The sequence below is a fragment of the Rousettus aegyptiacus genome, unplaced genomic scaffold, assembly GCF_014176215.1.
Source record: "Rousettus aegyptiacus isolate mRouAeg1 unplaced genomic scaffold, mRouAeg1.p scaffold_m13_p_3, whole genome shotgun sequence".
Classification (NCBI taxonomy): domain Eukaryota; kingdom Metazoa; phylum Chordata; class Mammalia; order Chiroptera; family Pteropodidae; genus Rousettus; species Rousettus aegyptiacus.
The window spans coordinates 64,148,124-64,173,853 of record NW_023416306.1 but is presented as its reverse complement, the minus strand read 5'-3'; the positions used below and the strand labels follow the sequence as shown (position 1 = coordinate 64,173,853).

General features: G+C 36.0%; 1 pseudogene; it reads left to right on the top strand.

The window, feature by feature from the left end:
• Positions 1-4,528: 4,528 nt before the first annotated feature.
• On the top strand, positions 4,529-5,836 carry LOC107516185 (annotated as a pseudogene).
• Positions 5,837-25,730: the final 19,894 nt, after the last annotated feature.

The following is a 25,730-nucleotide window of genomic DNA, read 5'->3' as shown; positions in this document are numbered from 1 at the left end:
GATCTAAGACAAAGATTTATGTGTTAGCTATGACAGGTAACAGGAATGATGGACAGGGGAATGAAACAGAAAAGTAAAGAAAGAAAGCCAATACGTAGTTGTTCATTACTATGGGAAACTGGTTACTCCATCCCTCACTAATAATCTGAGAAGCTTAAGAAATGTGTCTAGGAATCATCTGTCCACTGGAAAAGAAAGAGAAGCCTTTATCCATCTGATTACTTTCCAACACATCAAGGCTGCTCACACATGAGTACAAAAGAGGTCTCCATGATGTGGTATCAGAGATCAAGACCAGGAAATTGGAGGTACTCAGCTCAAGTTTGAGGTTCTGAGATAAACTATCAAGGTGCTCAGTTCACATTCATGAAGATGCTGGAAACTTGCAAAGAACTGGTTATTGTAGCAGTAGTTGTAATAGACAATATGGCTAGAGAATTTTAATGTTGCACAAAAGGTATCCATATTAACACCTTCCATAAAGGAAAGAGAAAACTTTCCCTTAAGAGATAATTTTTCCAATCTGTCAAGTCACCAGAATACATGCCAGGAACATGGTACTATATTTGGAGAGTTCTGTACTTGATGAGGTGAGGTGAGGGGGTGAGAGACGATATTTTTAGAATTATTGTCTTGGGAAAGTATAGATAGAATGAATTTAGTTCCCTAGTCTTTAACTCAACAAAACAAAACTTCAAGCAACTTTGTTAAATCAACCTTTAGCCTGAGTTTGTCCCACATTAATTTATTAAATGACATTGCATTTTCATTGAAATTCTCTTTTCTGCTGTTAATTTTAATCAACATATTTGATATTGAATAGTCTATGTCAATTTCATTTCTGAGTCACTCGGTAGTTTGGAGCAAAGTAATAACCAATCCCCAACAAGAGGGAAAATTAAATAAATAAAAACAAAAACAAATAGTAATCCCCAAAGCCTGAGCTTTATAATTAATATAAACAAAAACATGTTTAATCAGCTCTCAAGTGTAAATAACACTAACAGCATATTCACAGCTCGCAAATGCAATTTGTGAACAATTTCACAACAATAAAAGAAGAAAACAAGTTTATCACAGCATGCTTCATATTTCAAAGAGAATAAGTTACTATAACTTTAAGAAAGGCAATTCAGAAAATTTAGTTACAATAAGAGAAACGAAGTCAGTTTGGCTTTCCAAGAAAAATTATCACGGTGATCCTATTTATCATATTTTATGATACCTTTTAAAAATCTAAAGGAATTTTAATAAAACATTTCTCCTCTTTCCTTCTCAGTTAAAAGAGAAAGACTGTTTCAATGGAAAGAATATATATATTCATATTAACTTGAAAGAATAACTAATCAATATAATAGCAACTATCACTATTACTGGAGATTGAATAGCATTTACTGGCATACTTTTGGTGACAATTCAGCAAATATTACTTACTTCCAACCCTAGAGTAACCTAAAGACTCAAATTCTTTGCCATCATATTCTGGTAGGCTATTCTGATTAGAAACTCTGCTTTGGGTGAATTTACCTCTTATGTATCTCCCTCTTTTTGTGCATCTATTACTTCTTTTTCTTACAGAGGACGAGCCAGAAATACCTTTGCCTAGCCATGCCATGTTTGGCCTGTCTTCTCATGCAGTTCCCAGATACTGGAATTGTCCTCATTCGAACCACTCAGAATTTTAAAAGATAATTTGCAATAAATTAAGAGAGCTTTGTAATAGATTAAAACTGACCACAAATTCCTTTAACTCTTCTCTCATTGTGAGATGGGTTTATTTTCCCTCCCCTTAAATCTGGGCTGGCTTGTGACTGCTTTAACCAATAAAGAACAGTGGAAGTGGCATATGTCAGAGCCAGGCCTACCTCTTGAAAGGACTGCCAGTTTCTGCCCTGCATGTGGGAGCCCCAAGCTACCACATGATGTCGAGTTACCACATAAGTTGTTCAAATACTTTGCTGAAAAGACTTCAAGGAGAAGTCCTGAAATTTTATGAAGAGGGATTCAGCTGTCCCTGTCAAGATGCCAGGTATATGAGTGAAGCCATCTTGAACTCCAGATAAGATTAGTTTCCTGTTAAATATCACCAAGTGGCCCTACTCAATACCTGATGCTGCAGAAGAATTGCCCAGCAGAGACTGCTTAAATTACGAACCCACAAAGTCATAATACAATAAAAACAGTGACACACTAAGTGTTGGGATAGTGTGTCAACTACCCCAAAACAACAAGATAGTCCTTTTTTTCCCATATCTGAGTGATCTACAGACCAACTACTTCAGCACAACATGGAGGGGGTTGTTCTTGTTAATATTGCTGCTATTTTTTAAAGTATATGACTTGACACCATTCTTAGGATATTCTTATTCAATGGGTCTAGAGCAGAGCCTAGAAATATATGCATATTTTATATTTTAACATGAACAGATTTCACTGAAGAAATCTCCAACAATTTTGACAGGCATCTATGCTCTGCTTGAACATACAAATGATAGGAATATAGCCATTTCACAGAGTAAACCCAGCCTTAATTATGGAAATGCTTTTGCTGAGGGTAGAGGAGAATGATTCATCAGTCAAACGTCTCTGAAAAACTCCATGGCAAAAATTCATAAGCCACTAACACTCTGCTAGTAATCGACTCAACTGCATCACATGCTTGTTTAGGTCCAGCTTTGAATTGAGAATCTTGGTTCAAAATCATGAAAAGAAAGAATCCATTTGGCTTAGTATCTTTGAACAAAATGCTTTATGCCAAACCTTCTCATAGGCACCTAAGTCAGCCTAGAATCCGTTGTCCCTAGGTAAAATGCCCACCCTGGTCCAATCAGTTGCGGCCATGGAACTAGATCATGTGCTCCAGAATATGACTATTTATGGTAGTGCAGAGTGGGGGCAACCTCCAAAAAGGAAATATAAAAAAACCAGCACTGTGAAGTATATCAAATATATTTCTTTCACATGCAAGCCTTTAATACTTGAAAAGATCTATTAATTACTCATACTCCATAATCTACTCATCTTTGGTTGTAATCATCAGGGTCCAATCATAAGACAGAAACTACAGTTATTTTAATAGAATTTAATTAAAAGAATTGTTACCTTTTAGAAAACTGAAAAGGCAAAGGGAACACTAAGGTATTACAGAGGAAGAAACTACAGTTGCCACCCTAAAGGTGAGGGAATAGAGAAAGAGGATAGAAATATTAGAACTTAGAAGCTTGTGAGAGGAATGCTACAGTTAGGACTAAGACCTCTAAGGAAAAGATACTGCTTTGCTGGAACTGATATCTCAGGAACTCAAAAGGGGAACTTAAGGGACTAGGATACATACCTCTGACTATGAGGTGCTGTGAGTATTACTATATTAATTCAGCAACAGAACTAATATGAACAAACAAATAAAATCTCAACAGAACTAAAACAATGGCACTATTCATTTGTATAGGCCGCTATAGTCCTACCACAGACATGTTGACGACCATGCCACACTGTAAATTTATACTCTTTCAGTGAACTGTAGGATCTTTTTATATGAATTCCTACTGCACTAGGTATTACCCAGCCTTTGCTTATGTAGTTGACTCCTTAAACTCAAGTGCTAGATTACAATTTAGCCACAAAAATGTTCATGCTTAGTTGCAGTCGTTCTACTGAGATTATTTTTTTTTTCATCTCCGTCATCCAAAATACATACTGTCTTTCCCAACTTAATCCATTTAGAGCAGTTTGATTATCATTTATTGGGTCCTAACTACTCTACATTTTAATTTCTCTTTAGGTGTTTGATTATGATGAAGAGAGAAGCAAACCATATGTAAAATCAACCAAACTTTTCAGAAACTTTTTCCCATTAAGTAGACCTATCTCTTCCTTGTTCTTCTTTACTTCTGACCAGAACTTCAAAATATTTTTGATTCCTTAACATCTTTTCTCAAGTCCACTACCATTCTGTTAATGCAATTAAGTGGTCTGTGCTCCTCTTTAGCCTTCATCTTAGACTTGACTTATTATATTAGATATAATAAATATACATCCACATATCATATATGTATTATTAAGGAGTAATGTTTTTTTCTTAATGTCTTTCTAGAAAGGGGACAGGGAGAATTATAACCATGACAGTCCAAGCAGGTTAAACTCCTTAAAGCCTGACTTGAAGTTATAATCAAGTTTTTGAAATTCAAATGAGATTTAAGCAGAAACATTTAATATGAATGACCTGATGACTTTTTATTTCATTGATCTGTGTACCAAACATGTCTGAGAACATGTGTGCAGATTCTAATGTAATTGGTTTGTGCTAAGGCCCTGAGATATGTATTTGCTTGGGGGTGAGCGGGGACACCGGATGATTCTCCTGTGTACCCAATTAAAAACCAGTCATTCTGGGGGTCAGACTGACCACAATTGCTGTTACCCACACATCTATGAAATCATTGGTATGTCCCCGAGAGATGGCTGCTCAAGGTTAGGACAGAAGTTCAGGTATACAACATAATGATTCAATATTTGTATATATTGTGAAATGATCACCACAATATACACCCCCAATAACATGCCAGGGAAGAAAGAGGACCTATACTTGTAGCCAATCCAGAGATAAATTCTTCTGATGGGCCATTAGGCCAACCCATCCAGGACTGGACTTGCAGGAACATCGCAAGCCTGAAGGACTCTGACCAGTTCCTGATAAAGACCAGTACAGTCACCACTTTCAAACATGCCCACAGCCATGCACATGATATAGTCCAGCATAAGCCCCATCATCAGTGTTGCGGTAGTAGCCAAGAACCTGGAGGACCTGCCCAAACTGGTAGAAGGTCATAAGCGGCTGGCCAAATCAGACCCCATGGTGCTGTGTATCACTGGAGCTGGGGGAGCACACAATCTTTGGGACTAGCGAGCTGCACCTGGAGATCTGGCTGGAGGATCTGAAGGAAGACCATGTGTACATTCCTATCAGGAAATCCGACTCAGTTGTCTCACACCCTGAGACCATCAGCTCTGCCCATCCCAGACCCCCAGCAAGCACAGTCAGCCGTACTTGAGGGCTCAGCCCTTCCACACTGGCCTGGCCTGGCCTATGGCATCAACAACGGCGAGATGTTCCCCCGCCTGGAGCTCCAGCAGCGCCAGCTAGCTGCCATGAGTATAAGTGGGAGGCAGCCGAGGCCCGAAAGATCTAGTACTTTGGGCCTGATGGCACCACCGCTTCATCCTCACTGACATCACCAAGGGCGTGCAGTACCTCAGAGAGATCAAAGGCAGAGTGGCGGCGGGCTTCCACTAGGGGTGCTGTGTGTGGAGAATGTTCAGAGCGTGCGCTTCAATGTCTGCAGTTTGAGGCTGTGCACAGACGCCATCCGCATCACCTCTACAGCCTGCGCTGCCTCCGTGACTACGTGCTGACCACCAGCTCTGCCTCCTGGAGCCCACCTACCTGGTGGAGATGCAGTGTCCAGAACAAGTAGTGGGTGGCATCCATGATGTCTTGAACAGAAGCAGGTCCATGCCTTGTAGAAGTCTCAGGTGGCTGACACTGCCATGTTTGCCGTGAAGGCCTACGTGTCCATCAGTGAGCCCTTTGGCTTCACTGGCTAACCAAAGTCCCACACGAGCGACCAAGCCTCCACCCCGTACGAGCTGGACCACTGGCAGATCCTGCGCGAGAACCCCTGACAACATCAGCCGCTCGGACCAGGAAGTGGCGGAGACGTGCAAGCGCAAAGGCCTGACGGCAGCCACCCAGTCCAGGATGACTTCCTGGACAGATTGTAGGCAGCCCTCCCCACACCCGTCGCCTCCCCGAGCAGGCGAGACTCAGCGCGGTTGAGTTCCGCCCAATGACTGATCCACCACAGGAATGAGCCCTCACATTACCTCACTCTTGGAAACTGCCCGGACACATTGGTGTTCCACTTGATAGGTTTCTGGGGCCGCACTCTGTGCCATCGCTCAACATAAATATCAAAAGAAATGGCATCAGTTTTTATGTCAAGATTTCAGAAGCAACAGAAATGCCCTCACAGTAGGGACTTACTTGACCAGTGGGGAGGTAGAGGAGGGAATGGGACACCCAGAACTATTCTTTTTTTTTTTCATTTCTTCAGAGGAAAATGCAAATGTTTCAAATAAATTTAGAATAAATACATTGAGGCTCAAAAAAATATAGAGTCCTATAGAAACGATGTTTGTTTATACAGGAATTAACTTACAGACAATATATTTTCCTAATTTGTTTTTGGTTATTTTTAATATATTCTCTAGCATATTTATAAATAAAACTTTTATCCTTCAACTCTTAAGCCTTCTTTGACTTTTACAATGTCACCTTCCTTAAAGCTATTTTAAAAAGTTCTCCAACTTTGTGGTCTCTGATGTTTCAAATACCTTTTTGAGTTCTGCCACTCATCTTTTACAACCCTTAAATAAAATGTAATAATCATGGGGAGGAGGGGAACAGCTAACTAGAGTTAACTTAACTATATCAGACTCAACATCCGTTCTTAGCATTACTAGAGACTTACTAGCAAAATGTGTGCTCGTAAGCCACAAACATTAAGTCTAGGAAATACCCAAAGAAATCCAAATTGTGACCTGGATTTTAGAGTTTGTTTTTTTGTTTTTGTTTTTGTTTTTTTTAATGCATACTAAATATTTCTTTACTGCTTGCTTTCTGGGAGGAGTTAGACAAAACAGAGTAATTAAAGTAGTCATAAGTTATACTTCAGCATTTACTTATTTCTCTGACTGTTACTCTGATTCAGTCTTTTAGTTCTCATCAGAACTTTCTTGGTGAGAATTGAAAATAGTACTTTAGAAAACAGTTTGGCAGTTCCTCAAAATGTTAAACAGGATTACCATATGAATGCAAAATTTTTATAAGAAACAATTCCACTCCTAAGATTCTGCTCAAGAGAAATGACAACATATGTCCACATAAAAACTTGTACATAAATGTTCATAGCATTATTATTTATAATAGTCAAAAAGTGGAAACAATTCAAATATCCATCAACTATGAATAAACAAAATGTAGTGTATCCATACAATGAAATATTATTTCTCTATAAAAAGGAATGAAGTATTGATGAATGCTGCAAAATAAATGAATCTTGAAAACATTAGAATAAGTAAAAGAAAGTCAGAAAAAACAAGATATCCCATTTATATGAAATTTACACAATAGATAAATCTATATTGAAGTTAGCAGAGTAGTATTTAATCCTTTTGTATGCTGTTATTAGACCCATTTTCATCTCGAAGGAATTCTGAAATTATTTCTTCAATTTCTTTTATCTCTTTCTTCTTCTGGTGACTCTTTCTCCTTAGTAAAACTACTTGTCTGTTTTTCCAAGGCAGCAGGGGGACTTACATCTACATCTTACTTTCCTCCAACTAACATTCTAATCTATCCTCTATATTGGTGCTCAGGTAGTATTTCTAAAATATAAATCTGATCACAAGTTTCTTTTTCAAAAATCCTTTCGTGGCTTCCAATGTCAACATGAGTAAGTCTTAAATTCTTAGTATATCACCCAGGGCTCTTTGTGACCTTACCCTTTACATTACACTCTACTATCAATTCCTCACATGGCCCCAACCACAATTTGCTGAATGGGGCATATTTTCTCAAGCCTTCCTGCCTTTTCAAATGCTATTTCTGCTACCTATGATGTTGTGATTTTTCTTGTAAATCTAGTGAAATATTACATTTTCCTCAAGATCTCAAGTCTTATATCTCCTACGAAAACTTCCTTGTAAGCTCATGAAGGAGTTTTGTACTCTCTCCTCTTGAATACATTTCTATTTTATTCTTATTGTAGAGTATTACAGTATTTAGCTATTTGTGGCTCATATAATAATAATGGTAATGTCAATGATAATAATATCCATAATTTTTTAAGATATGTGTTCCTGGCTCCACTCGGAGTACCTTACATGTATGACCTCATTTAATCCTCACATAAGTCTTAAAGTAACATTTAGCATTATCTCCATTTTACAGATGAGAACATTGAGACATAAAAAGTAAAATAATTTGACATATAACAAGTGGTAAGAAGATTCAAACAAAGACAGAATGGTGACAAAAATCTATGCTCTTAACCACCATTTCAAGCCTAAAGATTGTGAGCTCTGTATAAAGACAGGGTCCATATCTTATTTATCTTTCTAATCAGTGCCTACCATATTTCCTGCCACATAGCTAGTGTCCTATTATTATATGTTGAGTTAAAGACCAGGCCCAAGGGAAGTTACACTAAATTCCAATTATTTTTCCAGTGAAATTGATTTATGTATGTCTCCAATGAAATCAAGGAAAATGTTTTTATATAAATAAATCTAAACACTTGCAGAAATATTTTTAAAACAATTTACAGTTGCAGAAGACAAAAAATAAATACATGTAAGTATTAGTCACTACACATCAACACAGTAAAAATCTAACTGAAGACAGATGGCAATTCCAAGAAGTCATAGCATTATTGATCAGACAGGCACTGAAACAGAAATTCTGCTAACCCATTGGCCTTCAAGGACATGAAATAGGAGTTTGTGCCATGAGGCATTTCTGCAAATACACTATGAAATATAGTGTTCCTAAGTAGTAAGATGCTTCAATCCAGAATCATCGTCCTAAATCACTACACAGTCTTTCCTCCCCTCTTTTTTCCATCTTAAAATTTCAGAAATGAGGAACTGCTTCATTGGACACAATATGAAAGGGGTGTAGCTCCTTATAGGAAGAAGCAGATAATGCTAAAGAAAATAGTGCAGTTAAAGACAAGCCAGTGAGAAGTAAAGCAAATGTAAAGTAAGTCCAGCCCTGGAAATCTTCTATTTGAAAAATAAAGTTGTATAAAGTTCTGTTTCATTTTCAGAAACTGTATCAGAGAAGAATATGTCCACTGTGTAAATTGCAACTTGTAAGATTTCAAGTCACAGGGCAAGGGAGGGCAGGTAGGTGGGCATGTTTGGAAAGGAAGACCTGGCCTCATTGGTTTTCAAGCACTGCAAAAGCTCTGGAAGTCAGCCGTGAAGTGGGTGGGTGTGTGCATGCATGTGTGTGTGTGATATATGTGTATATTTATGTGTGTGTGTGTGTGTATACACACATTTATAAACATACATAGTGTACAAAGGCAGCATATGCTATTGGAGAGGGCATAGACGATATAGACATATTAATTCTCATCTGGCTTCGCCATTTGCTAAACCATATGATAAGTTACTTCCTGTGTGTGTGTTTTTTAATTTTTAACATGAAAGAATTTTTCTTACTGAATTATTAAAATTAGAGATGTTTATAAAGTTTCTATCCTTATACTTGACACATCTTATGCATTCAATCATTGTCGTTATTAAAATTTATTCTATATTAATGAATATGAACATAAAAAACCTAAACAAGTCCCCTGAAAGAAAAGCAACTGAAAACTAAAATCACATGACAAAGTAAAAAAAAAAAAATTGGAGCAAGATGGAATGAGAATGACTGACAGTGTTAAGTAACAGCACTTTGCAAAGGTGTGAGTTGGAAAGCTGGCCTACACCCCCACCCTAGGCCTTTTTAGAGAGGCCAGCTTCTTCCTAACCTGCTTAGAACCCTTCGGCCTTTTCCTCTATTCCTTATCACACTTGTTTTACACAGAGATGTAAATAACTGATAAAGGGACCTTACCTGCTCTATGTTCTTTGCACTTTATTGTGGATCAGAGCCTCGGACCACTGTGCTAACAGTCAATAGATCCTTTGTGTTAGCAGTATAAAAAAAGCAAGGGTCAGGCAGTAAACAGTAATTATTACAATGTTAAAAACACTGCTGAGCTCACTCTAATCTGAAAAACTGTCACATACAACACTAGGAACACAAAAACTTTATTTAGTATTCCTAAGGAAACAACACCTTAAGCACCAACATCCAATGGAGACATTACGCACAGTGATTTGAGTTTTAGGAACAGCCTTACAACATTTTTTGAAAAAATAAAATAATAAAACAGCCATTAAGTAACCCGAGCAAGAAACAAATAAACTTACTTGTAGAGATTATGCAGAGAAAAAGAGAATATAGTCCATGTAAGTATAAAAATGAAAGGAATTACAAAAAAATAAAAGCAGAGTAGTATAGTGAAGTTAAATATTATACTGCAAATAAGTTACTCATATGAATAATCAAAACGTCCTTGATAATGCCTTAGAAAGATGCCATATTGCAGAGAAACATGCCATCTCTCAATAAGGCTAACAAAGTCGGCTTTTTTCTCCAACATTGGAACAAAGTTTATTTGAGTGAGCTTGAATTTGGAGCCGTGTAGTATAAAAAATATATCTTTAAAACAACAGGAGCAAATTTATCATGAGGAGATGTTCCCAAGATAAGTGAAGATAGAAATAGTGAAAAGGTAAGTATAATGAGCTGTGTTATTTAAACTCCTTAAACTCGTAATCTTTCTTTCTCTCTCCCTGCCCAGTGTGTGCTTGTAATTGAATTTATCTAAATTTAAAGCTTCCATGATAGGAACCATTACCTCTAAGATAAAAACTGGAAAAAGAAAAATCAGTTTACAATTTACCAATTCCTCTAAGAAATCCCCACACACTTTACTGTGCCTATATTAATAGGTCTTATTTTAGCCAAACTTCCATTATTCTTACATTTCTTACTCATTTGCATATGCACTAGAGGGTAGATCTTGGGATAGACACTGAGAATGATCACTTATTGAGGGTATCCTATTAGGCGTTGGCACTCTCTTATAATTCACTTAATAATACTATAAGACAGGCATTTTCCTTTTACATATAATGAAACTCTCAGGATGAGGAATAACTAGCTTGTTCCAGGTTAGAGCTTGCATGGATCAGAGTAAGAATCAGAATCCATATCTGTTTGACTCCCAAGTGCACTCTCTTTTCACTGCTAGAGTCAGTAAGGCAGTGAGCACAAGCCATGCTTACAGCAGACATACATAATTAGGCAAATCATTTTTTCCTCTCCTCACAGACATGGCCTTAAGAAATCTCCAAGCATCCTCTAATGGTACACCTAAAAGGGCAGAAAAAAATGAAACCCACAAGTCATGCTGACTACCATGCTGGGATGGTATCATTCCTTTGGTGCTGTGTCATGCCAAAGGATGCTACAAATATTTGTTGAAAGAATGAATAAAGAACTGATACTGGAAGAGAAAAAAAACAAATTTGGGTATAAAAATGGAATAGAAACTAAGAATGCATACAAATAGAAAGGAAGTCTTTTGTTCATTTCATGTGCATTGGGATTTGCATGAAATGAATAAGCTGAATAGACCAGCAAACTGAATTTTAGCAGTGATTTGGCTCTTCACAACAAAAACACAATGAATATTTCAAACTAAAGTCTCACCACATTTACTTGGAAGATGCCTTCTCTTAGATCACCTCATTTCATGCTAAAAAATTGAAAGGTCAGAGTATTTCTGGAAACATTTTCGTCTAGGGAGACAACATTTCTTAAAATGACAGCCCACCAAGGCTGCATAGCATCCCAAAAGGTGGGTAGCACCTGTAAATCTGTTTTCAGCAATGGATTATTATAATGTGCTTCCAAATTATCCCTATAAATTTGCTTACTGAGTCAGGAAAAATCTCTGAAAACTATGCAGTTTTTTAATTCTTTTTAAACATTTGGATTGATGCTAGATATCTTGGGGAATGCTGGGGGCATGGGTTGAGATAAAAGATTGAAATAATTATATAGTTTGTATAACTAAGGTAAAATAGCAATTATCAAAAGCAAAAATTAATAAGAGTAAATATTAATTATCTACCTTGTAGTTGGTATGGTATATATTACCATTGACAGGTTTCCAGCGCAATGTGAGTTAAGTGTATACCCCCCAAAATGGAGTACACAGTAAGATTTCTTCTTTCTTTCATTAAAAGGTCTCTGTTAAATAATTTCAGAAAAAAAGAATGCATACTTCAATCTTTTGCCTTAGACAGGTTATAATCAATTTCTGTTTTAGTGATCAGGAAAGCTGATCATTCTGAAGAGCTCATTTTCCTTCAGGTCGTAGGCAGGTATGGGGGGAAACACAAAATGCATGCATATACATGGAATTTTAGTATTTCTGAAGTTATAGTAAACATATTGCTGACTTCCATTAAAGAAAATGTCTTCTGTGGTTAACATCCCAAGGATGGAGTGGAAGAACAGGAAATGGTGAGGTATGGTTTTCTGTCACCTCCCCTGTTTTTCCCCCTCTTCTTTCCAATCCACTCACCCTGTACAATAAGCACCTGTATCATCCTATGCTTATTTGCTAATGTGTCTTTTTCTGTCGTAAACACTTCAAAGGCAAGAGTCTGTCTCAGTCATCATTTTTTTCCTGAGTAACTGGTTCATGGTATATTCTCAGAAAATGTAAGTGGAATGTTGTCAGTGAAATGGCTGCTACACATTGACATCCTTAAGCCACCTGTGAATGGAAGGGGATGAATAAAAAGTCTCAAGTATTTTCCATCCCTGGGTGTTAATATTGCACCAAGATCCCTAGGTCCTACCTTATTCCAAACTAGCATAATCTTCCCCAAATTCATTTCTGCTTTAGAATCTCATGAGAGAAGGAAGAAGAACATAGCAACAATGAATTGTGTGCTCCTCAATGGACAAGGGAAAAGGGGAGTTTGAAAGACAATCTTAAGACCTCCCCAGGAGATGCCAGACAACTATGGAAGAAGCTGTAGGCAAGTCACTAAAGTCCTCTATCTCTACCCAGACTTTGAACAGCACCTTCTACTCTGCTGTTAATTTCTTCCTATATGCCCATCCTATATATATAGATAACACAAACTCTAACAGTCTCACAAATTACTGTTACATCCCGTCACTGCAGAGTACTTTAACAATCAAAGGAACAATATAGTCTGACTCTTATCCTATTTACTGAAAAAAATATTCTAATAAATATTCTGTCATTAAATTTCTTTAAAACTCAAAGCATAGTATTTCCAGGAATCTATCCCTACTCATGAATATTCTATATTCATTATGTCACAAAAAATCATTTATATTTCAATATACAATGACATGTTTCTTTTGGGGGTGGAAGGAAAAATTTTGTCTTTATGGTTTTATTGTCTCTCTATCAAATGATTAGAAAACCAAAGTACGAGCTTTATAGATGTTGGGGGCAAGCCTGTGCTGTCATTTTTTTATGCACATGCTGATTCAATGTCGTAGAATAACTGTGTTGCTTTCTGCTTTCTCTGACAATCCAAAGAAAGAGTAATGCATACAAATCATTTTACTGTTTAAAAGTTTTGAATAAAACATGCTAACCTTGTCATACTAAGTGACAGACAGAAATGTCACCATTGTTTGCCAGGGACAAATAATCCATAGACTTCATGTATAATTCATCTGATCTTTAAGAATGTTTAACAATATTGAATTTAGATAAATTTCAATGTTATGATGCATCAAACTTCCTTTATCAATTTATACATGTGCCTCATCAATTTAAGTCTTCATCTGTATTACTCTATTTTTATATTAACTATGACAGATCTAAAGAATAATTCTTATTTCCAGGAAAAATATATAGGTGCACTGTCCATATTACAGCCACCTCTCCATGTCCCAGTCCCCATTAGGTCTTTACTTAGAAACCTCAAATAACCCAAGGGTTGTAAATCTGCCACAGAAGTTCCAGTTGCAAGTACAGGTATCTACACATCTTTTGACATAGAGCCTTTGGTCTCCAAATAGAGACTGAACTCAAAAAGATTTCAGTCCTTTATATAATAAGATTTCAGTGGCTTCCAAAGCCTTTCTGTCAATCAAAGCTAACCAAGAGCAGGTCTGAAATGAGTTGGCTTGGGGTAAAATACATAGATGAGAATATTTTGAACAGGCTTCAAAGTGAGCTGGAATTCCCTAAGCTGTGAATCAGGAGAAATGATGTTGGTGGCCTACTGCAAAGTATGATCTCCCTAGGAGCTGTCAGTACAGAGGATCTTGTGTTCCCACAGTCTGAAAGGACATCTTACTGTCTTCACTCTATAAAACCAGTGCCTCCAAGAAGAGAGGAAATGGTTTGGTTGACAGTGCTCTCAATATGGTTAGAAAATAAAAGACTACAAAATCATATAAGAAATGATTCATGGAGCTTAGGAACAAATTGAACAACTAAATGTAAACCATATTAAAATTTCCGGAAGCATCTTCTGAAAGCTTATTTCCTGTTTTAGGCAGAGCAACTAATCTTACAACTTAATTTTGACAAGACCATCCCATTGTACCCTTCTATCCTACCTCAGAATTTTTCCTCCTTTTTGAGACTTAGAAAGTTCTTTCTGCCCCTGAAGATCATTTTACTTCAATTAGGAACATTTGATAAAATAATTATAATGTTCATGATTCATAGGATGAGTCTTCTGTTTTGCTTTGTTTTTCAGAAGGAGGTTTAGAGGGGCCAGGGAGCTAGCATACCCACAATATTACATTTCATAAATTAGCAATTCATTCTCTTCAGGGTCTTACTTTATCCACATGCTTATGCATATGCTAGTTCACATTCTCTGAGTAACACCTAGATGTGCACATGGACGTACATAAACTTTTAATTATGTATACATTTTTTTGGAAGAGGCAAACCATTTTTCACTAGTTGAGCTGTCATCTCCTTGTGGCCCATTCACGAAGTAGAAAATTATATGAGAAATTCATTTATATCTTCAAAGGAGAAAAGCTAGTAATATAGAATTGTGTAAATAAACCTATAGGAAATTATTTAAATGTATATATTAGACTTAAAAAAGAGGTTCCTTGTGAGAAACACTAAAGGCATTAAGGGATTCTATAGAACTCATCTTTAAAAACTGTTTGGAATATGATTAATTTTTTTTAAACTGCTCAAGTAGCTTCTAATTTTTTGCATAGAATATTTTTAATGAGTTGAGTATCTACAGTTTTCATATCATCTTCCAAAGGGTCATAGCACTCACCAAAACTATTTAAGAACCACTGTTTGGCGATATAGGGGCTCTTATTTCTCTAGAAGTGTTTGAATTCTTGCTAGAATATAGAAACTCAAGCTTTGCTAATCTAAAAGAGTTAATCTAGTCCTTAAATAAGTAACTTACACCAGATATCACTAACAAATTTTCACATTCAGTCACAGTATACACATGTCCATAGATTTCCATTATTTTCTAAGCATTCTAATTTCATTGTGGAACATTTACCAGATGGAAAGGGGCCATTTTATGAGCTTTGGCAGGTAGAGTAAAGCTGGATCTGCTAAATGAAAATCCCATGTTTCAGGAGCGCATGAAATTGGCAATAATTGACTTTTGAACACAGAGAATTTTAACCTTTTTTTTTTTTTTTTTTGCAACAAGACAAGAAAGTCCTTTGAAGAGATTTTTGTTAACCTTTTAAACGTTTTGTTGTTGATTTAAATCTGGGTCTTAAACTGGCATAAATTTAGATAGAGGATTTATTAAATGAGTTCCAGTACTAATTCTCATCATTAACACTATCATTGTAATAATTATTTTGTTTATATTATTAAACAAATATTTAAAGAACGAAAATCATAATTCACTGAATGATACTTTGGAAAGGCCCTATTTTCTAGAGTACTTTAGAAAAGTGGCAGAATAAAGTACACTGATTTTATATATAGATAGATAGATAGATATCTATATACACATACACACACACACACATATACACATATATATATGTAATAAATACTTGCTAAAGTGATTTATCCCTACTTAATACGTAGAGCTATTATTTCTTCTCACAAAACATAATTTGCTTTCCTTTCTCCAGGTTTTGGGGTCTTTTAAAAATCCTCTTGTTTATTTGAAACCCACCTCTTCCTCGACTTTCATTGCTGGTGGGAAAAAAAGATGAGTGGGCCGAGGAAGATGTTAACCCCAATGTCTGAGGGGGGAGATATTTATCAGGCCAGTGCCAACAGTCCAGCAGAAAGTTGCATAGTTTTGAGTATGGGTTTCGGGCATATACTGCGTGATCGACAAGGTGGTGTGGAGGAAAATGTACTGCAGTTATGATTCTGATAGCTATAAACAAGCTTAATATTTTTTAGAACATCAAAGAGCCAAGAGAATAAAAGGTCATAACAGATGCTTCATAGCATTCAGTTTGTCATTTTAATGGTAAAATAAAGAAAATAGTAAAACCTCTTCTTCCATTTGAAAGAATACTTATTAACCAAATTCTAAGATAAATGTTCATAGGAATGGTTGTATCAAGAGTGTTTTCACCTACTATGATTAAAATATTTTTCAAAATCATAAGCCTCATGCACCTCAACAAAATTTATAATATTGTTTCAGTATTTAAAACTCATCATTGTTCATGCTTTTCAACAACGGTGCATTTCACAAAATGAAATATGTTATTCAAGAAACACTGAACATGTAGCCGATAGCCTTGCCTATCTTCCTTAACTCCACTTTGGAAGCCTAAATGTTGGCCTAAAACAAAGTTATGTTTTCTGCGCTCATTTTTCGGTTTGGTTCAGCAAATATTTCTTAAAATACCTTGATGAGGACTTCATGTCTTTTTAGGTGAGAATACTTAAACAGGGTAGAAAAGTGCTTTAAAAAATGGATAATCTAAAGAAAGATGAAGAGGAGAAGAAAGAAGAGATTTATAACTCATGTAACAATAAGTGGGCCACAGGAGAAGCATTTTTGGGTTACTGTGCAGTGCTGTGTGGCATGATCCTACAGCAGTGAGGGGTAAAACTTATTTATAGAAAGCACCCACATAATGAATCAAAGGGTGAGAATTTTTTTGTTTTACAAAATACCTTGGTGGGTGATTTTGATGTGAAAAGATTAGCCCAGGGAAAAAAGACTAGAAGGTAAGAAAGAGGGTGGTAAATGAGGGAGATGTGATTTACTTTGCATATAAAAATAAGCTGGACTTAGAGTTTGAGGCTTGAGGAAAGTTTTAGGGATTCTTTTTTTATTATTATTTTTAAAGTTTTAGGGATTCTTAGCCAAATATCAGGGAAGATTTCTCCTTGCCAGTGTCCTATATAATTAGCTGGTTCCTTTTATAAAGCACTGAGTAAGAGATTTAGAACTCCAAGACAGAGATACCAGTTAAAAAGGTTTTTCAATAAAGTCTCTTTAATTTTCTACTCAAAGTAATATTAAAGAATATCAGATATTACCTCTATGGCTGCCATAGTAATATGCTAGTACGGTTTCTTCCTTTTGGATGCAAAAGTCCTAATAGTGACAACCTCTGCCTTCTGAATTAAGATGGGCAGAGAGAGGTCTCTCCACAGTCAAGGTCCACGAACATAACCTTCCCTGGTGCTGAGGTGACTCACTACTTTGTTTTGAAACTCGATGACTGTATAAAGTAACTTTTGATTATAGTTTTTCATTTCTCGTATGGGCCACTATGAGACTTGGTTCCTCTATTTTCTAAAAGAAATCATTCAAAATAGCAAGCATATATAGTATCTTATAACCTACAGGAAGATATAAACATTTTCCAGGACGTGTCATGCTTTTACTCCTTCCTCGGGTGGTACTTACATAATCTTATCTTTTAGAAGTGGAACCATCTCTGTTTTAGGAGCATTAATAATAGTAGATCAAGTCTGTCTGTTTGCAGATGAGGGAAGGTTTGTCATGTCATAAACCCTCACAGCCCGCGTTTCCAAGAATCTTCAAATAGAACATGCAAAAAGTAGGAGAAAATGAGAATTTGAGAAGTTGTAACCCAATTTAAAAAGACTGGAAGCTGCCTATCCAGAGAGTAGAAGATTAAAGCCCCTGAGAAAAAGATGATCATTGAGAAATATCTGTGGTGGTAATGCCTGAGGACTTTAAAACTAGGGATGTCTAAAATGCAAATGTAATTCATTTGCAGTGCTGGCAGGCAACAGAGCCAACTTTTGATGCCCCAAACCCTCAATAAAATCTTGAAGTACAGAAATGCCTTTGCTAATGTTACTTTGGCAAAAGTGCAAGGCTAGACTTGATACAGATAAAAAGAAAAGTTACAGGAAATGAAATACGCAGGAGAGATTTAAAAATTCAGAGGAAAATAAGCGATCAAAGAAAAAGTGACTAAAATTTAAGCCATCCAGGAATTCTCAGGGGTGGGATTGAAGAATGGGATTTCCAACAAAAAGTGCATATCAGCCCATTGATGATGGTGGCGAGATTTTTGTTTGTTGGTTTGGTTTGCTTACTAGTTTGTTTATAGCATTAAAGGGCGTAGGATACCTAATCATCTGAGGCTTGGGTAATGCATGTGAAGCAAATCTCTTACTCTGATGATAACAGCAAGCCCAAAATGACTAAAGACAGATGACCAAATTGGAGATATTAAAATTGAATATATTATGTGACATAAAGGAATAAGGAAAGATGGATCTCTTTTGTTACATTGTTTTGACTACATGTCACAAAGGGTGCTTTTTTGTTATTTGTTTGACCTTTTTATATTTTTTACCTGAGGTGATAGGTAGAAAAATAGCACATGGAGGGTGGAAATTGAACGAGAAAACCAAATGTCTCAAAGGAGATTTGTATATAGATGAAGAATGAAGGCTACAGAAAAATAAATCAGGCCACCAATAGATTTAAAATACTGACTTCACAATTAAATGAGGTTATTTTAATTCTATCCACAACCAATGTTGCCTTTGCTATGACTTTGTTTTGTTTTAACAAAAGAACTTATTTGAGAGGCATACTAATGAGTCATGTGATCAATGTCCAGAACTCCATGTAATCCTCAGAAAGCAGTTCAACCTTTCTTTCATTCATCTATATGCAAATTTTAGAACCTTCACCCAAGTTCATTTATGAGAGAAAGCAGTTGAAAGCAGAGACTCAGGGAAAGAGCACCAAATTTGGCTACTATTTTTACTAATAGTAATGCTATATAAGCAGCAGAATACTTATCTCATAATAGCTACTGAATAAAATGGAGCTCCATCAAAGATTGATAAATGAAATACTGTGGGGTTGTTGATCTCAGTACTACTTAGGACTTTAGAGTTTTAAAGATGGAAAGGGCTTCATATATTGCTGATTCCAAATATGTTACCTTCTTACTCTAGTCTTTAGGTATCTCTAGTTTATCCTTTACCCATACAACTAACTTCCCAACTGCTATAACAGTACTTCTCATTTTTGGCTACATAGTCGAATCGTGAGAAGCTTTAAAAATACCAAATTCATAATTTTAATGGTTTTAAAATATGGCTGATCATTAAAAGTCACCTAGTAGCCTCTTCGAAACTACATATTCCACCCTGACCAGCAGAATCAGTGTATTTAAGGAATCCTAGGCTTTTTCAGAAGCACCCAAAATAATTCTAATGTTCACCTTAGTTTGGACATCACCATTCTGCTGAGACACACAACACTGCCCTATCTCACCTCAGCAAGTCATAGATCATGCTTGAACTCGTAGTTAGGGAAATGAGCAAAAAAACCATCATATTAAGAGGGGAAAAAATGGCATCATATTTTTTCATATCTTTTTGATGTCTTAGGTATGAAGACAACATATTTAAATATAGGGACTATCTGCTTGGGAAGGATTTTGATCACCCTAAGGCAGCTATGAGACTAATTCTGACCCTCAGTAACCTTCATTGGACTAGTCTAAACTATGCTCCTGCAATATCGCGAACTGCTCAGTTTGAAACCTAGTTCTCAGAAACGTCTTCAACAAGTAGACTTCCCCTCACTCTGACAAGATCACCTACTGACTGAAAAAAAAAAATGTAAAAGATTGAGTGTAAAAATTACAAATCAATATGCTTACAGCCATGCTAAATATGCAAACTGGTTGTATGAAAAGTGTGTATCGCGAGCACGGAGTGATTTATCTATACTAAACAAGATTTTTTTTTCTTTAGTTAGTCTTTTTCTCAACTCTCACTTTCTCCTTCAAAAGTTTATTTTTGTACATATCACATTCTGAAAGGAAATGAGCTCTTCTGCCAAACAGGTATTTGGCAGCTGGCTGGTTGCCAAAAAATAAATATAGGTGATTTTTCCTTAAAGTAGACTAGATAAGTGTTATTGGAAAATATTTCTTTTTGTGTGTATTCACTTCTTTTTATTTTGGGATAGTTGGTGGCAATAGAATGGTGAAAAAAGCTTAACATAAGCCATTAAAGATATTAAATTCTGTCACACAGCATCTAATAGCTACATGGCTATTTCTCTCACCTTGTTTGATGTTGTTCAGTTTAGAACACAAGACCAAGGAATAAGATTCATTCACCCACATTTTGTTTCAGGCATAGAGAAACTTCCTCATTGGGCTACAATAGGAAAGTACCAAAACTTTCTTCCCTTAGGTTTTATTTGATCTACAGACCATATAGTCCATAAAGCAGCTCATCTTATTTTAAAAAGCCAAAGACTAAATAACAGAGAAAAAGATATATATATATGAGGCTTTGGAAATCATAGGCTATTTACAGCCTCGAGCCCTAAACCTCCTATCAGGACTTCTATAAATCAGTTACTCATTATGGTATCAAAAACAGAAAGAAGAAATTCCCCTTAAAAAGAACAACCTTAAAAGTCTGATTGAATAGGAAATGTTTGTTCTCCCAAAGCATGCTGTGACTACTGCTACTGCAGAAACTGTGACACCGCTTACCTGCTGCCTACCTCCCTGTGATACTGAGAGCTCCTTAAGGGCAGAGACCACATCCTGCCTGCCACACTGACGTCTAGTATAAGCACCTACTGAATCAGTAAATAGAATATTTTCAATTTAAGAAAAATAATTTTTATTGTATAGAAAGTGAAAAAAAAATCTAATAAGGTACAATGCTTAAACGTATGCTTTCTACAGCCAGACTGCCTGGATTTCCCAGCTCATCCATTTACTAACTGTAGACTTTGAGCAAGACACTTAATACCTGTGTGTATCAGTTTGATTATTCTAAAAACAAGATCTTAATAGCACTTACTTCACAGGGCTGTTATAGGGATTAAATGAGTCAATATAGGTAAAGTGCTTAGAACAATTCCGGCCATATCATTTATTGGAGTGTGAGCTACTGGTAAATGCTACTTGCATATGCTACCTCCAACTGCCCAACATCATCTGAAATACAGTATTAGCCAACTTTACAGATATGAAAACTGAGACCTAACTAAACTCTTAATTGGCAGATGTCTTATGTATGTTGGTTTCACCTATTTCCAAAGCTTTTGCTCTTTGCCCTATCCCAGAGTGTTTCCATTTGAGTGTCATTTAATTAAATTCAATTTATTAAGTTTCTACTAGACGTAAGGTGTTGCATGTGGTGTTGCTTATAACATAAAAAGATAAACAAGGCAAGATGTCTGCCTTCAAGGAGAATAAACACTGGAAGACTATGTGGACATGACTAATTTTAGTACAAGGGAAACAAGTAATGTAACAAATTTTGAGGTTCTAAGAATGAAAGACAAAAGGAAGATTCTGACTAAAGGCAGGAAAGACTTCATGATAGAAGTAGTCAACTTGCCTTATAAAACTTGTGGGTAGAAATGACAGGCACCAGTGGGAGTAGGGAGAAGACGGGATAAAAGACCTATCAGATAGAAATCACAGTGTGAGCAATACAAGGAAGGTAAACAATAGACACACTCATGCCTGGCTCAAGGAGAGCGAGACTGGTTAAGTTTGCTGCCACAAAGCATAATTAAGCTTGGAGAGGTAGTAGTACATGACCACTTTGTAGAGACTTTTAAAAGTCAGGCTAAGCAATTGAAACTTTACTTTATAAGTCATGAGCAATTAGTCTAGGTTTGTGAAAAACTAATAAGAAGAAGGGTATGCAGATAGTGTATGACCAAAGCAGTATTTTAGGATATGTAGGACTTGTTGATAAAGGAAAGGAGATGAAATGCTAAGAAACAGAGCTAGGGAAAACAATTCAAAGAAAAAGTAATATTGTCTAAAATCAGGATAGTAACACTGAGAAACATAAAAGGAAAATGAGGCTAAAAGAGATTTTTTAAAAGCCAAAATTAGAAAATGACTAGAAATAGAGAGGAAAAGAGAGGAAAGCTAAATATAATCCCAAAATTTACACAGCATTTATATAGTGCCAGGATATATACTACATTATCTCATTAAATTCTTACAACTACCATGCAAGAGAATTTAACACCATTTCTCATAAAGGGAAATAGAGGTCTGACTTGACTCTTGACAGTTATTGTATGAAATTGGAAGAATAACTTGGCATGAAACTCAATTTCTTCATATGTAATATGTAGATGACAATGCCTGTCTTATGGTGGTATTGCAAAAATTAAACTAGATAATGTTTATAACTTGCTTTCAAGAAACTGGCATATATTATCTTCTCATTAAGTTATAGCAATATCATGAGAACAATTTTACCACGAAAGAAGGTTAAATTGCCCACAATCACATTCCAAATAAGAATCAAAGATTAAATTCAACTTCATATACTTATAATTTCCAAAGTCTGTCCTCTAAGATTTCATGTTTTACCTCTCAATGTAGGGGAGCAACTGCCATGTCTCTGGAGTGGGGAATGAGAACCAAAATAATGAAAAGGAAAATGAGATTACAGAAATCCTCACATTAGCATTTAATTAGAAGATAGTTTGTTTTGTTCTAACTCTGAGCCGGAATACCATTTATCAAATAGACTCTTTATAAATTACACATCATTCCATATGTAAAAATTATAATTCAAATACTGTAGTAGAAAATTGGGATTCACTGCCTAATATATAACTTGCCAATGAAAGTTTCATGAAGCATAGAACACTTCGGAGAAATCTTTTTAATTGGCAATACCTATTCATCAGAGTTTGCCTTGTTTTTTAACCCTGCTAGCTGTATGAGATTAATTGGAAATATTTGACAAGATTTTTAACTTTTTATTCCAAGGAGTTATCAAAAAATTAAGCTGGTATTCACTGTATATGTCAGGTCTTAGAAAGAGAACACCTGTCCTTTAATAGCTGGAATAACATCTGGAATTTTCTTTTTTTGCAAATATGCAATATTCAATAATATTAATTTTTAATTTTTTAATTTCTTAAAGGGCAAATCTTAAAACTGGATTTTCTCTCTCAGAATGCAGAAAATGTAAAAATGTCAAGATCATTGATCAAATAGCCCTAATTACAGAAGGGTACGACTTCTGCTTTAAATCTAAAATCACTTTGGGCTAAGTAATTGGTGTTTGGATAATAGAACACTAGCTAACCACTCGAACACCAGTAGGTAAGGGCAACCATAGTTTTAGGCAATTCTGATTAAAAGGCAAAAGGTTTGTACTTCAGCTCATTTGGCCTCATTCCCATCCTAATGTTAAAAAAAAAAAAGCAAAGTGTAGTTGTTTGGAGCTACAAAGTGAGCTCTATTTTCAACAGTATACTGAGGGTTAGTAGATGAAGTTTCCACAAGTAGCTCACCATACGTTGTATATGTTGTGCTTTCCTCCTTCACGTGAACACGAAATGAGGTAGATGCACACATGAATGTAACAGGAAAATCATCTCTCGTCAGATGAAGCCAAATGCCAAATAAGAATAGGAGAAAAGAAAATTCCACTCCTACAAACATAGTATCCAATTGATAAATCTACCATCAATGATAAGAAAGAACAGAAAAGAAAGATAAAACCAGGAAAGTGGTTTCATTAAGAAAAATGAAAGCTTTCCTTCATACAGAGGTGATTTCACAGATCTCCCATCGGAAGCACTCTTCACACATATATTCCTTGAAATTCAGTCCTATTTTCTAGCTTTGTCCCCGCTGAATTACAATACAAATATTTATAGGATGACTGGCCTAGGTCCAAACAGGAGTCTCCAATTCCAGAAAAGAAAGCAAACTGCCATAACCAACATCAGTAACTGGCTAACCAGATATTGAGCAAGGGAGGAGGTAACCTGTCTTAGGAGAGAAAACAAGGCTGAGTAAGCCAAAAGTAGCAATATGGGGGGAGTCACTGAAGGAGCTCACTTAAAAGTTCAAGCTAAGAAAATATTTTTAAAACATAAGTTTCCATGTTTAAATCTGTAAAATTCTCCTCTAATCATAAGTTATATATTTTGGTAACTAGGCCCTACACCTTCCCCCACCCACCCACCCCCCAAAAGGAATCCATTTTCATTCTGAATCCATTTGCCTGGAACCAAAGTTGGGAAATGGATTGTCTTACAAAAAACAAAACAAAACAAAACAAAAAACCTACTATTTCAGTGTAGTTTAAAATAACAAAACAGAATAGAAAAAAAGTATTTGATTTTGCTTAAATATCATATACTCACTGCCTTCTGCCTCTCACATATTTCAACTGTGTATCATTCTCCTTCACTTCAAGGCCAAAGGTTTTATCAGCAACACAAGTGCCCAATCTGGAGGAGACCAGGTGCAGATGTGAGTCTGTCGCACCGGGCCCACACCAGACAAGTGGAAAGAGAGTTAGGGCAAGTCGAGCAGCAAACTGAAAGGAACACTGGTGGAGAGGGAAGGAAGTTCAGGTAGACAGGTGTTAAGCTTTAAAGAGATCTAGAAGTAAACTACAGTTGGATAGCCCTGCAGGTGAACAGAGTTTATTATTAGATGACTCTGATGGCGGGCAATTAGCAGAGGTTATATCAGTTAGACAGTCAGCACCTGGGTATAGCCAGCCATTCACAGTGGAAACCCAACCATAGCAATCAAAGAGCAGTTACAAAGCCCAGTTAAGAAACAAGACCAAACATAGAAGCAAAACTCCCTTAAGGCTGAATCCATGAGTTCTGGATCCAGAAAGTCTAATGTTTCCAGCACTTTCCCAGAGGTAAAGATAGGGATCCACGTGTAATAGGGTAAAGAATCTCCAGAAAATACATGAAGTATCTGATAGAACATCTAAAAGATAATCCCTCAGGAAATATAAGTGCATGCACTTATTTGACCAAATAAGAGAAAAAAAGGAAAAGGCTATACTAGGCTAGAGTAGGATTTAACTAGAAGAGAGTAGGCCCATACTATTCAATTAGGCTCACCAACTGCTAACTCCCAACCACTAGCAGCATAAAAGACTTAACACCTGGTGTTCTGGAATCTGGCCATCAACAGCCAGTGGAATGAATGTGGGACTAATAAATTGTCTTTTATTAAAACCAAGTAACAACAGTATATAGTGTTATGACGTTAGCAGCTTTGGGAACTCTTAATATTGGAGGCTCCGCCCCATATCATTTTAAACACAATAAAATATACCCATATATGACAATAAATAAAATTCATAACACTTTAAGAATTGAGTGAAATTGCATTTGACTACATAGCACTGTTACATTTTATATATTTAAATATTTATTCATTTTGAATCCACTGGTTTTAAAATTATTTTCAGCTGGGTTTTTTTTCTAATTGCTAGCACTTGGGTAGGCCTAGTGACTTTGTTTTTTGTTAGTTTGTTGGCTTTGTTTTGTTTTTCTAAGGGGCAGATTTTTGCAATTCCCCAAGGAGGGTTTTTAATTTTAGATGAGGAGAGTAATAGGTAAAAACAGACTCTGAGCAACTTACAGGTAACTTTGTTCAAGATTCAATAAACCCCTCAAATGCTATGGGTAGTAAATTGCTTTAAAAGAATTGGTTAACATTTGGAGTTGAGTATTTATTCATTCAACACACTGCAAGTGTTCACTCTGTCTGAATACTATACTTG